This window comes from Acomys minous, assembly GCF_964271855.1.
Source record: "Acomys minous genome assembly, chromosome: 19".
Taxonomy (NCBI): Eukaryota; Metazoa; Chordata; class Mammalia; order Rodentia; family Muridae; genus Acomys; species Acomys minous.
This window is the reverse complement of record NC_140499.1, coordinates 10,230,570-10,245,825: the sequence shown is the minus strand read 5'-3', so window position 1 is coordinate 10,245,825 and position 15,256 is coordinate 10,230,570. Positions and strand designations below refer to the sequence as shown.

The following is a 15,256-nucleotide window of genomic DNA, read 5'->3' as shown; positions in this document are numbered from 1 at the left end:
GTGCAGCAGAAAGGACCAAGTCGAGGCTCAGAAGAGCAAAAACTATAACAAGAACTGCACGTAAGCCCCCATGAGTTGGGCATCTCCAGCCTTAGACTGATAAAAACCATGTGCACTGGCCTTTTGTACCTACAGACTGGTCCCATCCAGAGAGTCAACCAACAACAGATGGAAGATAGTCACACATACAGCAATGCCTCCACTGAACTCACACGCTTTCTCTTCCTGTCATTGTTCCTAGGCAATTCAGTGTGACAACAAGTATTTAAATAGCTGTGGCTTTGCCCGAGTCACTGGAAGTAACCTAGCAATGACTTAAAGTTTATGGGAGAGTCTGTGTAGGTTAGAGGCAAGTCCTGTTGTTTTATTAAATAGGGAAGTATCAAGGGACTTTGTCTTCAAGAGCTTTCTCCAATTTTCCAGAGGTTCTGAGGAACAATAGTAGGCAGCAATTTTTTGCTTTGGTTTTATTTAAGATTAGACTTTTCATTTTTTAAAAGTTATTGATAGAAATAAAATTTTGTTCATGTTTATTTCAGAATATCAGCAAGTTCTTCACAGTGATGTGAAGAGGAACACATGAATTGTTTACTCTTGCTGAGGCTACAGATAACTCAGATAATGACAGTGCCATCAGGCTCTCAAGCAGCGTGCTCATGCTCCGATTACAGGATGGGCCAAGCGAAACTGCTCAGAGGACGACGTAGCTCTGTTATATAACTGACAAGCATGCATTGTCACACAATCGACCTCACTGAGAAGGTTGGTAAGTTCTGCCACAGACAGCCTGGGACTGCCTTCCAGCATCAATGCACTTCCCTACTGCTGCCTAGGACCCAGACCAAGGCATTCATCTTCCAGGGGGTAACAGATGTTCCTCCAAATAGACCAGGTATGGGTTTAATTGGCCTCATAATAGTTGATGTACTGAAGGAAAAGGCTGTCCAGATTGGCCTGAACAGAAGTTAGGCAAAAAAAAAAATAAAAAAAATAAAAAACAAATCATTCCTATTGTTTACTGATACCCCATATTATGACCACCAGATGATGATGCACCACCCAAGGACTATCTGTATCTGCCCACAATAGTCAAGTAAACCTTAGCTAACCAGGCACCCAAGTGCCTTTTCTTAATGTAGTGTAGGATAAAAAGATAATTTTAAAGGTCTTGGTCTAATAAATATTCTTTAACAAGTTTTTGATGTTTTGTTTCTATGGGTTGCAGCTATGACAATTAGATTAACTAAAAGCCAGCATCACACTACTTGATGAAGACAACAGATGCAATCATTCTTTTTTTTTTTTTTTTGAGCCAATCACAATGACAAACACACATTGTCATAGCAACAGAGAGACGAAGGTAGGAGGATCCTTTGAACCCAGCAACTCAACGCTGAGGTGGGCAACGTGAGTGAGAGGATAAAGCACTGTAGAATCTAGTTCTTAGGAAGACAGACAAGTGTGGTTTCTCATCGAAGCGTCTGAGATGCTGCTGGCTGAGATAGTGGTGGGTGAGTCCATGGAAATCTGGATGAATCAGGACTGTTCAAGAGAAACATTTTGTGATGTAACTCTATGACGAGTGAAAGCTGAATATTCAGGATTACACTGGGATTATGCTCATTCCCACCGATTTTGCTCTTATGTTAGGGTCTCCCTCATCCAATTTTTTAAGTGCTTGGAATTGCTATTAAATCTTAGCAGTTGTAGTTCCACACAGACCCAACACGCAGCAAAATGCCAGTCGTTCAGTCAACAAGAGTTATTCACGCAAAGCCCGTGGAGTGGGGAGAGGGGATCACAAAGAAGAAGCAAGTGAAACTGCTGATTGGAAAGGACTTAGACTCTTGATAGGGAGATAAGGAAAATGTCCAGGCAGAACGAGCATCTATGAACTTTCACTTAAAAAAAAAAAAAAGTCCAGTGAGCCTGGAGAGATGGCCCACGCCTTTAATTTCAGCACTCTGTGAATTCAAAGCCAGCCTGGTCTACAAAGTGAGGTCAGGATAGCCAGGACTACAAGAGAAACCCTGTCTCCAAAAAAAAAAAAAAAAAAAGAAAAGAAAAGAAAAAAGAAAAAATCCATGAGGGACAAAGAAAACAAGGATTGTGCCCATCAATGCAAGGGTAATCTTCCTTTTCAATAATGGAAAACTGAAGTCAAAGATGGCTAAGATAGCTAAATATTCTATTTATGATAAAGACAGATGATCAGGACTGTGAGACAAAGGGTTAGGGACTGTGGCTGAGGCTTGGAGAGGTAATGACTTTTAATTGGATTGAGTTTATCATACTTGCAGGGGTACAGCAGACTCAGAAAGAAGGATTAGCGTGATTTCCACTTTCTATTATTTGGCATAATGAGAAAACAGAGGGTGGTCCTCATCCCTGCTCCACATTATGAGCCATAGGAGATGCTTAATATGTCAGGTTTTGGTAGCACAGAACTCTCTTATATAAACACATTTATTTGGACATAACTAAATCAAAATAAGTCACCTGGAACAAAGGTCAGAGGTCATTAATTTGCATAGTACAAAGGATTTATGAATTTCTAAATTAATCCTCCTGGATCTCTACATCATTTCAAGCAGTAGGGCACATCTGCATTCTTCTTCAAAGCTTAGATAGCTTAAAGGGTCAAGTGAGAAGCCTTGGCTGAAGGACAACCAGCTGAGCACACTTCTTCTAGGTGGAAAATGAGTGCATTACAAATCCCTCTGAGAAACTGCCTAACATACATGAAAATACCTACATACCAGAGACAGCCTGGAAAATTCTACACTGACAAAATCTTGTGCAAACCTTCATGAGTCATACCCATGGGAGCACTCGTGCATATGTGCAGACACACACACACACACACAGGTCAACACACCCAAGGTCAAGAGAGCTGGACAAGAGATGGCCACAACAGCACAAACCAATAACCCTCCAGCCCCCTAAGGCTCTGCGGCCAGATTATGGGCATTATCCAGCCAAGCTTTTAGTCAAAGCAAGCAATTCGTGTGATTTTACTAACTCATACATATTAGCTAAAACAAGACAATTCTATTGAATGACCTAAGCGGTGCCATGTTCCTTCTCTGAATTGGGAAGTTCTAATATAAACGTCCACAAAGTAGCAACTGAGTTTGTCAGCAGTCTGTTTTTTGTTTGTTTGTTTGTTTGTTTTTGGTTGTTTTTTTCCCCCTTTGGTTTTTTGAGACAGGGTTTCTCTGTGTAGCCTTGGCTGTCCTGGACTTGCTTTGTCTGTGTAACAATGTGTAAGAGTGGCTCCACTGATTCAAGTGAATGTTTACCACAAATCTACATGTACTTGTACCTAAAGATTTCCAGTCTCTCTCTTTCCCTCCCGCTCTTTTTCTCTCCCTCATACTCAAGACACTAACCAACAGATTTAACCAAGAGCAGTCACCTCAGAATTTGTACTGTACACGCCTCATAGTTCAACCTTTTCAACTATATTGTTATAAAACAAATAAAATTAAACAAACAAACAAGTCATCACACTGATGGCCCACACTTTATTTGTCCTCAACAAAAGGAGAATGGTAAGCCAGTATTAAATACAATCTAGTGGGAAACAATCATGTCCTGCAGGGTGTAGACTGTAACTTTCACAAGGGAAGGGACTTTGCCTTCTTCACTGATACCTTTGCAGTGCCGAGAATGATATTTGAAACAGAATTAATGCTCAATAAATATTTGTTATATAAAAGCATAAGTTCAAGCAGGGCACAGAAATGAGCCATAAGAAATACAGAAACTGGGCCATTTGTCATCAAACCAGGCGGCCCACTCAAAGTTCATGTGGAATGTAGTTTTAAAAACACAACTCTGGGGGCTGGAGATGCCGATCCATTGGTAGAGCAAATCTCAAGCACGCAGAAAGCCGAGGTTCCAACCCCTCCCCTGTGTAAACCGGCCTGCGTAACTCCAGCACTCAAGGGAGTGAAGGAAGATCAGAAACTCAAGGTTTTAAATCAGCCTGGGACATGTGAGACCCTGTCCCAAATATGGTCTGTCTGTCTGTCTGTCTGTCTGTCTGTCTGTCTGTCTCTCTCTCTCTCTCCCTCCCTCCCTCTTTCTTTCTCCCCTCTTCCCTCCTCCCTCTCATCTCTCTGTCTTCTTTCTCTTCTCTTTCCTCTTCCCCCCTCTTTTCCTCTCACTCTCTCTCCCCCCCTCTTCCCCTCCTCTCTCTGTCCCCCCCCCCCCCCGTTCTCTATCTTTCTTCTTTTCCTCTCCCCCACCCCTCTCTCCACATGTCTTGTATTACTAAAACTAGCAAAAAATAAATCTTATACAACAGAATCTTTCTTTAGAGCCATGGCTTCCTATTCAAGAGGCTGGACTTACAATACCACAATAATTTAAAACGTCTACAAACTCTACATCCTGTTTAAGCCAAAAGAGCCCTGAGATCCTACCAAGCTAGGCAATTCTATGACCTCAGAAAAATCCTATACTCTATGTGAATCCTTGGTTTCTTCATTCACGTCTGATGCTATTCAATGCAGTAGCTACTAGGCACATCTGACAAGCTATCACTTGAAGTATAGCAACTCCAAACTAAGATGAGCTGAAAGTTTAAAATTTTTATTATACTCCATATTTTAAAAAAAACTTTTTTAAGTAAAATGTAAAAATACCTAGTTGACAACTTTTATTGATATAATCTGTTGATACTTACTAAAAGGATGTTATTTTGGAAATACTGGATTTAATAGTACATAATAGAATCAATCTTTTTTGTCATTTTCTTTTTTAAGACACCTATTTTGACTTTTTCATTTATCTTCTTTAATGTGGTTACTAAAATGTTTTAAATTAAGATGTAGTTCATATGTCTTTTTCTGTAGATCAGCGGTGGGTTTTAAAAATACTTCAGACACCAAGTTGTCATAAGAATAAATCATGCATCTTCCCCGCCCAGAAGCTTCCGGATGAAATACAAGCACCGCAAGTCGCTCTCACTATTATTACAGACTGCTCTCTGTCTTTATGTCCTAAGTGACAGCTTTCAAAGGTCACTGTCATTTAGATCTATCTGTGTTCCCATAACAAAAGGTGATGAAATGCTATGTGAACAATTCATTCTCCACCACTCTCTGTCAATACATCTCTACATAGACACTTATTGAAATGAAATACAAAGCAAGATCGATATGGTTATTGACACGGTGCGGAAAGATGAGGTAATTTGAAAATGCTGCGCAGCCAGATTCTGATTCTCAGTGATGACGTAAGAGGCAGACGGGGCTAAAAGCACCTGGCGAGACATTCATATTTGAAAAAAGCATCGCCAGCCAAGGAGCCATGAGGAACACTTGATGTAAGCTAGGCAAATCTTTTCTATGAATTTAGCCCAGCGTGCAAAAGGAAAATGTCATGGTATGAATGTGTTTCTTTTCCCTATCTTTTGGGTAGTGCAATTCCATTTCTCCAACAGAAATCCCACTCCATCACTCCATAAACAACGTGTGCCTTGAATCACGTGGCAGAAAAAAAGAACTGGAGACCTTTTAAGGCGCCGTGACAATTGCGACATAAATGGTAGGGCTGGAGTGAGGAGCAAAAGCTCTTCCATGGCTGTGCGCATGTAGCACAGCCATGATGGCATTCCGAAAAGGTTTAAATTCAGTAGGTGCGGAGCTCAGAAACCTCAACACTAATCTCGCGAGAGAAGCCAGTGTTCCTTCGAGGAAGGGAGAATGGAGTTGTCGTAAGCAGGCCTGTACTCGTACCAGGTCAAGCCTCGAGACGTTTTATGAATATTAATTGGTGTATTTACTGACCTTGGGCAGTTGCTAACCCAACAGTCCAGCCATTGTTCAAAGCCTATCACGTTCTTCCAGGCTGTTGATTTTGGAGTGGCTGTGTGATCCCAGTGAGCTGCTAGAAAGGAGCGATCAATCAACGCGCTGAAGGCCCCTGGTTCATCCCAATACCTGCTAGCCGCTCGGATAAGTAGCATTCACGGGACCGTGTGAAATTTACATTGTGGGAGGACTTAAATACATGTGGGAGCATGGCAGCCTATTGTCCCTGGTTTTTTATTACACTTAAGCAAAGTCTTTTGTTTACAGCAAATCCTCACTTGTGCCAACTTTATTCTGCTGCAAAGAAGTCGCTCCAACTCTCCATGCACCGCTGTTACGTTTCTCTATGCTTTCCCACGTTGCCATGCACACCCATTTTGTGGTAGACAATATCATCAAATTAAAAATACAGTAATAAAATATTAGAAAGTAATAAAACGGGACAACAATTGAGATGTAATATGAATAAATTAAGAAACTATAAAATAAAGTAATAAAACTTGAAGTCATTCATACACTTGCTTTGGAAGTCTAGACACAGGCATTGAAGAGCACACCGTGTTACAGTAATTGTTTGTGATTGAATGTGTGCTGCAAAGTTTATACTGGGCCCCTAAACAGCTTCCTCCTGTATCCTGAAAATTGGGACCCACATTTGTAAAGACGTCAGAGAGTTGCAATTCTTTTCAAAAACTGGCCACTTCTTTCCAGTAATCTGATTTTTTTTTTTTTTTTTTTTTTTTTTTTTTGTCTAAGTGGCCCTAATCTCCCTGCCCATCTTACACTTTTATCACGCACAATAACGTAACCGGTAGAGCTGAGGCCATGTCCACAAACCTTCTGCAGACTTTGATTTGCCAGTGTTGCTTTGAGATCTGGAGCGCCCTTCATTCATTCCCCCATTAGACTGCTCCTTAGTGAGGCCTTGGTGGGGCTCTGCAAGCTAGAGGTGGAGCAGCACCCACATGCACACCCGAAGCATCCCTGCCTTCCCCACCCCCATCCCCATCCCCCCACCCCCACTCCCCAACCCCACCTGAGCCTCAGAGGAAAATGAAGCGGTGAGACAGTGTGGCCCTGGGTGAGATCTTGAGGCAGCCAAAGTCTCACAGAGGCAGCATTTGAGAATTACACCTGGGAGCTCTTAAAGCAAGCTCTCTGGGTTTTGTTTTGTTTTTTAACTTTCTTAACACATTATATTTTGATCATATTTTCCCCTCCCCAAAGTCCTCCTGAATCCTCTCCCATTTCCCTGTCCACCCAACTTCGTGTTCTTTCTCTTGCAAATAATAATAATTAGTATTAGCAATAATAATTAATTAATCAATCGATCAATTCATTAATCTTTGGGAAAACCACCACAAACCAAAAGGCAAAACCACCAAACCATAACAAAGAAAATACTCACACACCCTCACCGGAAAACAAAGCAAACAAAACACTACCCTGTCATCTACTTTGTGTGGTCAACGCTGCCCACGCAGGATAAACCCAGCATCTCTTCACTAGGGAGAACAGTTTTTCCCTCTCTGAACAGCTACAAGCAACAGCTTGCTTAGGGCAGGACCTCGTGTCCACTTCCTCGTCTCCATGCTGGGCGTTTTGTCTGGCGTGAACCCGTGCAGGTTGTGTGTATATATATATATAATCCCTTTAGGGCTGAGTGCTCCAAGGTCTCACAGAGTGAGCTCCTTTTATATTTGTCTCTTCCTTGTGGTATTTCCATTCCCAGCTAGCAAGAGTAAGGGCCACCTATGTCTCCTGTGCTTTCATACCCTCCCCCTGGAGCTATGAACACAGGAAATGCTCACATTCAAGTCGAATTAACTTTCAAAGAGTGCTACTTACGAGCTGTTTCATATTTGAGTCCTTCTTTGTACCTCATCTAGCTCTGAAGCTTATAAGGGATTTCGAATGTCATTGCCACCACTAGACCTGTTAACCGGTCTCTGTTCAGAAAACTTGTCCAAAGCTGTCGAGCCCTTATCTTCAGAGTTCAAGTTTAGAAATAATGGCCTCTGCTGTTAGTTTCAGGTAATTATGCTTTGGTGACTTTTTTCAAGGCAATTTTTGAGCCTTCCACACCGGAAGATGTGCTGAACCCTGTGCCACCTAAGCTACATTTCATAAAATCAGAGAGAGTAGGTGGGGTTTGCTTTCTTCAGTCTGTTTTGTTTTCATGAGGGGTGTTGTATATTTGTGCACACAGATGTGCGAGTGTGGTCACTTGCACGCACAGGTGAACCCAGAGGCTAACATCAGCTTTTTTCTCCACTGTATTTTCTTAGACCAGGTTTTTCCCTGCACCTGGAAGCAAGGCAGCACAACTTGCCTGTCTCCGCCCACCCAGGGCTGGGGTTCCGGGTTCATGCTGCCACGCCCAGCTAATTTTTCCATTCTAGACACCAGTACTGGGATTAAATCCAAGATGTCTTGCCTGCACAGCACGTGTTTTACCCACTGAGCCATCTGCCTGGCTCTTCTTTCTCTTTCCTTTTTGCCCTGGACTTAAATCCTGTGGTCCACAGAGTCTTTCATTCCTTCGGTGACAGCTATAAAAAGACAAGCAAGCTGTTCTCACAGAAGAACAGGTAGGGCAGGTAATAAAAGTGCCCATTTCCGAAGACTCCAAATGTCCTTAACTAGTTGGGATCTGATTCTGAAATTGCATTTTAACAAAAGAACTCCAACCCCCTACCCAACAAAGGAACGGCTCTAAGTTTAAACTGAAGCCACACAAATACTCCATATTCTGCTTCGAAAACCAAGAACAACTAAGGTCTTTTTCTTCCTGCTGTATTTGACATCCATTTTAATGATGCTTACTTTATTGCTTGTCAGGAAAGTGAAATGGCCTGTCGATTTTATAGAGTCTCTCCTACCTTTTGGATGGTTATATTACATTTTGAAATAAGTGTATAACCCCCCCCTCTTTTTTTTTTTCTTTTTAAGCCTAAATGGTGCATGTGTGGGTTGGTACTTGGCTGCCAGTGAAATGAAATCATCATTTCTGGGGTCCAAGAGAATAGATCAAAATCCTGCCAGCACTTTCATGGATGGATATGTGCTGCTAAATGGATGTTTACCTAGAAAAGTCATCATCTGGCACGCAGAACAGAGAATGCTCTTATGCAGCTAACTCATGTATTCTAAACAAATTTGGCTGGGCTGCTGTGAGAGCCGCCCGGTGGAAATTCTCAACATACATTTGTTTGATTGAGCTGTCATTCTGCGTTGATCTGCTGATGATCTGTGTCACTTTGTTTAAATGTCCTTGTGTGGGATATATATATATATATATATATATATATATATATATATATATATATATATATATATATATGTATGTATATCACAGTGAAAAGGCAGTGTGTTTCTGTGATGGATTAAATGGAGGTGAAATTTGAGAGTGACTCCTGTTTTCGATTCCTGTGTTTTCAGGCAGGTGGGTCTGGAATAATCAAAACTGTCACATTCAAACACAGGGGAAAATAAGGAGCAATTTTGATCTAAAACACATTACTGTAAAGATATATTTGCTACTGTGTTCTCCTACTATAAGAAGCCATTTAGGATTCCCCATCCAAACAAACACCATATGGATTGACTCTCAACCTCTCGTTTAAATATCCCAAATCAGGGACACAAAATGCTCTGCTAGGAACACCGGTCTTGTAGAAGCGAGCACAGACTCAGTGGGGATGTTTGGATTCGGAAATCAAATGCTAGATCGTGAAGCTCCAGTTCTCAAGTATCCACGTAATGGTTCAGATGGAAACCCAACACCACAGGCCATACCATGTCTGAGGCACTAATCAAGGGGCTGCCTGTTTGCTCCATGGTTAAAGCACTTCCCGCAGCTAATCTCCCTAGATAGGGTCTCGGCTTTAATAACCTATGGGGTCTGCTGTTAAGTGCTGGGGTCTGGCCACCATCAGCACTGATGTCTCTGCTCTGCCAAAGACCAGACATCACGTGATGTGCACACACTCACTCCCTCCCCTCAGCCCTAGCGGAGGTGGCAAAGCAAGGGTCTGCCTTGAGCTGGGTCTTCTCGGGCATAAACAAACAAGCAAATAAGCAAATAAATACATATTCTATCACTGGCCAACTTGACATCGTTCCTTTGGATTGATACAAAACAACCTCTCAAACTTGTGGTCATTAATCACTTCTTGTTGTTTTTTTTTAATATATATTTAAAGATCTAGGAGTCATACAGGCATGAAGTGTGTATTCTGGAAATCAAAGTTACTGGCTCCGTTCCTGGCCTTAAAAACTAACATCCTAGTAGAGAAGACATACAAACACAACACGGTACACTACGATTAATTCGGCAGAGAAATCATAGAAACAGCAGAAAGACTGTCACTAATAAACTAAGTTGGCCACCTGAAGGAACCAGAACACAGATGGACACTTAAGTCACATGAGGAGGAATGGTGGTGAGTGAATGCTGATGTTGGTGCCCTGGGCAGTTGTGTGGCTATAGGAGAAGCTCTAGGTGCCTGTAGGCATAAAGAAGCCATGAAGAACAGATGATTACTCAGTCTACAGACAGAGTCAAATCCCCTTAGAGGCTCAACTAGCAAGGATGCTATGGAAGGAAGGCACCCAAGGCTCCTTCATTCTGTCTACACACATTCCATGAATGTCTATGCCTCGGAGTCCCATTCTTTCCACTTAGTCCCTACACCTGCCTGAACCAGTTGCCTTATTTTCCTTTGCTTGACTTGAGTCAGTGAATTTTGCTGGTCCCTCTTCAGGTAGTGTCTGCACACAGTCTGCATACTGTGTGAGATGGGATTCCTAGAGAAGATGCTTTATGTGGGTAGATTTAATAGGACTATATGTAGCTAAATTCAATATGTAACACTGAGGAAAAATATTTTAATCATAACAAATGCCATTTATTAAGATAATCCAAACAATTCACTAAGTGGATGTGCAGGAAATCTTACACCATGAAACCACAGAATCCAAATCTCCAAAGGCCATGGGGGCTCCCCCACAGCCCACACCCACCACTAATGTGTCACCAGCCACATGATTCCTTCCCCAAAGTGATACAATCGTGGACTTGAGGGTGGAGAGTAAGATTTGGGTTCTGTGTATTATGGCTTAGCATTATTTATGATTATGTTAATTTTTATACAATAACCCATCATGCAATAGATACCAACAGGAAGACATCACCGAGTATGGAAATATCTGCAAACTTCTCTCTTTTATGTGTCACGGATTTTCAAAGATACACAAAGAAAACCCTGAAGGACTCTGATGTACTTCCAGGCATTCTGCCTTGGGTTTTTATTTTAAGAGTCTTAAAGGAAAGAGAATTAACTACAAATCGCTTATATGTTCTATAGACTTACTTGCACTATCCAAACGAGAATGATAGTAAAGCTCTTTCAAGACAGGTGGGTGCTTACTGCTGCCTAGCCACCAAGGTAACTAGTAAATGAAATAAACTAAGAACAAAGTGAAAATGACACCGAGTTCCACATAGTAACTCTCACAAGCCTGGGCGGTTAACAGGGACTAAGTAAAATGTTCTTTGCTCTTTTGGCTTTTGATATTTATTGTATTAGCCCTGAAAGGCATACTAATGCACAGTACATCTTTTTAGCCGACAAGCATCATATAGCTTGGACACAGATACTTGTGGAAACATGTATAGACATATTTGACTCTGCCTCTGGCTTCCCAAGAAAAATCAAATTGGAAGATAGGTAAAAATTTACATACTTGGTTGCCAAATGTCTTTGCCTGGGAACCAAGGAATCAAATCAGCCAGTGCTGAGAGACCGTGTCTTCCAAGGACTCAAGAAAACTAGGTCCAAAGTCAATAAGTGCTTTTCTATAGACCTAGACTCTCTTGTAACTCGGGAATTTGAAATATTGAATAAATAAAGATAATCACATCTTTTTCTTAGGTTTAGAAAGATTTTGACTAAGTTTCTAATAATAGCCATATGTTGAGGGTTTTATTTGCTGCCTCCAAGCCTAACTTGTGCACGCATGTGCACACACACACACACACACACACACACACACACACACACATACCAAAGCACTCAAGCCTTGCTTTATTGAAATGACAAAAACTAGTCCTTTTCACAATTAGAACGCACAAAGGGAAGAAAGACCAAACCTCAAACTATTCAAAAAGCAAGGACTCAAACAATATTAAAGTTCACCAACAAATACAAATAAGCCAGCTTGAAATTAATTAGGAATAAACTGGAAGCGAATGGAGCAAAGTGGGTGCCAAGCTGAGCCTATGCAAAGCGAACAGTCTTGAAACTCAAAGAACAGTTCTGTCCCTGGACTGCTGCCTACAGAGACCACTAGAAAAGGAAGCCATACAACCCGCCCCCCTCACTCGCTCGCAGGGCAGGCTGACTCCTGGGTTAGTCCCCTGCAGTCTCCTTTACCCTATGGCTGCCAGGCTTCCTGGAGCCCTGCCCTGCAAACCAGGGGGATCCATGCAGAGAAGGGCTCTGGCCAACCCGCCAGCCTGGTATTTGGCTCCCCAGCCACAAGTATGATGGATGATGATGAATCACAGCGCCACCGAAACCGTGTGAATTCCCAAGGCCTCTGATTATTCTAATGGAGCCCCCAGAAGAAGCCCAGGCCCTCACAAAAGCCTCCAAGCCAAGCCTCCCCTTCCCCTTGTCTGCTTGACACACACTCACTAAATAAAGCAACGGGCCTGATATGGTTCCTCTTTGTGACACACAGACCCAGGCCTTCGGACTCATTGTTCAGTGATATGATTTAGCCTTGAATGCAATTTTAATGAACACTCAGAATCATATCACAGTGGCATGGCCACTCTGGCTTCTCTCTTGTGGGTCACAACTTCTCAAATGTTCTCCTGCTTTGCCAGACAATGCTATAGCCAAATTGTTTTTCTGTCTGTCGCCCTTTCCTGTCTCTCTGTCTCTGTTTCTGTCTCTGTCTGTCTGTCTGTCTGTCTGTCTCTCTCTCTCTCTCTCTCTCTCTCTCTCACACACACACACACACACACACACACACACACACACACACACAAATAAATGTACACAAACATGAATGCACACACATGCAGTATCTTTTTAACACCATAGCTGCATTAGGTGAAGACATTTCAACAGAATTCATTCTTAACATATAAAGAGTATCACCGCTGAACAGAAACACCATAATACATTTTATGTGATAGTAATGGAGGCCACTACCGGAGAGCATTACTGTTGATTTTGATGAGTTAAGGGCTTTGACTTATTCAGACTTTGTGTTGGCCAGGTAAGTTTATAGTTTGCCTGGTAGGGAACTAACACCAGGTTTCGTACACTAGGGTTCAGCCACTGGTGTTAGCCTCTTGGACTATTTCATATCAGAAGAGACAGAAGTAATGGTGCCATCGCAGGCAGTAACTCCACCCAATTTGCTACATCAGATATATGAGTGTGCATTTGCTGTGCAGGATGCCTACTGTAGGCAGTTTTTAGCATGTGGGCACCAAACCACCCTTCCACCACACACTCCCCACGGTTCTAGTTCCTGGACTCTTGAACTATCTCCAAATTGTATGGAGACACGAGGAAAAGGTTGGTGATGTGGCTGAGAAATTATCTTAAAATGCCTCCATCAGAGAGCAGTGTGCGACAGAGCCCAGAGAGCTGAGAGTCGGCACAGTCAGTGAAATGTTTATATGGCACGCTTTGCGTAAGAATTAAAACTGTGAGGCAGCATTTTCAAATACTTGGGGACTTCTGGATTCTTTGAGAAGACTGCCCTAGCCACTCAGTACTCCTCCACCCATTCTTCCCCGCCTCCACCTCATCTTCTCAGTTACACCTCACAAGGACGCTGGGATGCTCTCTCGGATTGACACGTACCTTTAAAGATGATTTCAAAAGAGTCCATCTTGACAAACAGCCCTTAAGATATTCAACCAGAAACTCTATTTCCTAGCCATAAAGGTCAATAAACAAGAACAACAGACAAAGCTTCTGGAAAAGCAGCTACCTTTTTTTTTTTTTTTTTTTTGGCACTGTAGCTAATTAACTGGGAAATTCTGCACACATCTTTTCATCTCTCTGGGAAACAATTTCCTCACCTGTAAAATTACTGAATGCTGAGAGCCCCAGGGTCCTTTCTAACCCATATTCTAGGAGTCCATCAATCTTGGTGTGATTGTCAATTCCTAGAGAAAGCCACAAGAACATGGCTCCTTTCTATTAGAACCAACACAGTGCCATGTGCAAATAGAGTCTAGAAAGGCCACTGCAGATGGGCAGCGATCGTATTTTGTTTCATCCTGGGACACTGTCAGGGACTCAGTTTGGAGTAAAACATTAAAATTTTAACTTCTACCAAATAATGACAACATGCTGAACTGACACTAAACAGCATGCATTTGACGTTATTGTTGTATTTACTCTCCTGTAAACCTACTAAAGAGTAAGTAATAGTCCCATTTAACAGATGAAAAAGGGAAAAAATAAATTAAGATCTCTAAGATTTAGAGAATTTATGTATCCCATTGAAATAAACACATTTTCCTGGGGCCCAGACATAATGCTTCCACGCAAGTCTATTTCAAAGTTAGTCCAAGAGTCCCATCACTTCCTACCATTTATAACAACCAAATTATCAAAAGACCAGTGCATTCATTAATGCTCGGCAATGACTCCTCCGTGGCAGTGGAGGATTCCTGAGTAGCTTTGCCTCCCCTATTGCTAGAAGCCCCGCTCCTTCCAAATCTAGACACTTTTTAAAGCAGTCCATCTATGGATCGCAAATGAAAATTAAAAAAGACAACTTGTTCAATCATAAAAATTTAAGCAAAGACTAACCATCATGGGTTATATCACCAGTTCACAAAGGCAGTTTTCGTGGTCTATTGCTACCATAACACTTTTTTTTCTTACTTTGAATAACTTCTAAGTTTAACATGCAAAAATAAGAAATTAAAACAAAGATGACAACAAAATATAATTTTTGCTATGCTGTTAACAGTGTTCTCAGAAGGATCACGGTATGTAATACGTCAAATAATTATAAAGTACTTAGATGAAAACTGAAATTATAACTTTTGAAATTATGTCTACTTATGATTCCAGTTCAAAGTCAAGATAGGAAACATACACGTACGCATGCTCACTCACACACGTGTACACACACACACACACACACACACACACACATACCTGTATGGAAATGTCTATCTGTGCCTACATTCTACAGACATACTGACTACATCAGGACATTACACAGTCTTGTCAGTGTTAGACCTAATCAAAGCTGTACTCTTCGTGCTGCTCTTCACAGATTTCATTTCTGAGTGGTCACTGGGAAGCTATGACCCTAATATGAAATTTAAAGTTTCATCCACCCTTTCATTGGCCTCAGAAGTGGACTATGTTTGGGGAAATTCCAAG

The 15,256-nt window shown here is 41.7% G+C and overlaps 1 protein-coding gene and 1 long non-coding RNA gene across 10 annotated transcripts in view; one reads left to right on the top strand and one right to left on the bottom strand.

The window, feature by feature from the left end:
• The window catches only part of MECOM (MDS1 and EVI1 complex locus), a 568,506-nt gene that overhangs the window by 295,739 nt on the left and 257,511 nt on the right, over positions 1-15,256 (bottom strand). The gene's annotated exons all lie outside the window — the stretch shown is intronic.
• Positions 1,422-6,373, top strand: LOC311589897. Of its 2 annotated transcripts, XR_014776680.1 has the most exons (4): positions 1,422-1,511; positions 4,863-5,335; positions 5,453-5,750; positions 5,859-6,373. It is a non-coding gene; the product is annotated as an uncharacterized lncRNA (long non-coding RNA). The 2 variants fall into 2 exon arrangements; XR_014776681.1 differs by lacking the exon at positions 5,859-6,373 and having other exon boundaries at positions 5,453-5,789.